Genomic DNA, 1,057 nt, shown 5'->3' with positions numbered 1-1,057 from the left:
GAAGTCGAAAGTTGGGTTAATTGTCCGGTTTGCCTCGGGTGCGCACCTTGCGTGCACCTTCGCCAGGGTGGGCGCCTTGGTGCGCACACCTTGGCTGGGCTGCGCACACCTTGGCACCCGCGTTTCCTTCATTTTAAATTTTTTTTTTTTACAATCTCTCAAGTGGGAAATTCTATAATCTCAACTTTTTTTGCCTTTTCAGGAAACTTTTGAATGGAGCGCATCATTGGTGCGCTCCGAAGTGTGCTCCAAAGCTCTCTCCAGCTGCGTGCACCTGCCCCGGCCGCGCACCCGGCCCCGCCCAGCTTCGCTCACCTGTCCCGGGCGTCTGGTGCGGAACCTTAGAGTAAGAAACATCACCGTGCACCTTGGCCAACGTGCGCGACTCGACCGAGCGCGCACTGGCCGAGGTGCACACCGATTTCACCTGGGTGCGCGCGCAGCACCTCGAGCGCACCGGGGTGCGCGCACAACGCCCGGGTTGCACCGTGGCCTGTGTGCTCGGGGCGCCTCGGGTGCGCGCTCGGTGTCGCCCCCGCGCGCGCGGTAGTGCGGGCAGCGCACCCCGGCCCGGCCCGGCCCCGACGAGAACGCAAACGGGCAAAAGGTTTATTCAAATAGCATTGCGACGCCCGGCGAAAAACTAAAAAAGGGTGCAACACCGGGACTTCCCGGGAGGTCACCCATCCCAGTACTACTCCGGCCCAAGCGCGCTTAACTGCGGAGTTCTGATGGGATCCGGTGCACTAACGCTGGTATGATCGCACCCGTTATGAGCTTGTCGCAGTGTGTACTTAGCAAACCGCGACCCACGTGCGAATCCACCCCGGCCACCCACCCCCGTCGAGGTGCACACCCTCCCTCGCGAAGTGCGCCCCGTTCGCCAAGTGTGAGCCCTGCCCGGGTGCGCGCACCTTGCTAGGGCGTCGGGTGTGCACCCGGCCCGGCCTACGTGCGTGCACCTGGAGGGGGCGTCGTGTGCGTGCAGTGTCCCGTCTGCAACGCGGTGCCCACACACCACCTCGGGCGCAACGACCTGCGCTCACATGTGGGCCGA

The 1,057-nt window shown here is 63.4% G+C and overlaps 1 non-coding gene across 1 annotated transcript; it reads right to left on the bottom strand.

The window, feature by feature from the left end:
- Window positions 1–650: 650 nt before the first annotated feature.
- Window positions 651–769, bottom strand: LOC131866000 (5S ribosomal RNA). The gene has a single exon (XR_009364634.1). It is a non-coding gene; the product is annotated as a 5S ribosomal RNA (ribosomal RNA).
- Window positions 770–1,057: the final 288 nt, after the last annotated feature.

Source organism: Cryptomeria japonica, unplaced genomic scaffold (assembly GCF_030272615.1).
Source record: "Cryptomeria japonica unplaced genomic scaffold, Sugi_1.0 HiC_scaffold_128, whole genome shotgun sequence".
In the NCBI taxonomy this organism is placed as follows: Eukaryota; Viridiplantae; Streptophyta; class Pinopsida; order Cupressales; family Cupressaceae; genus Cryptomeria; species Cryptomeria japonica.
Note: the sequence above shows the minus strand (reverse complement) of the source record. Positions and strands in the feature narration are given on the sequence as shown.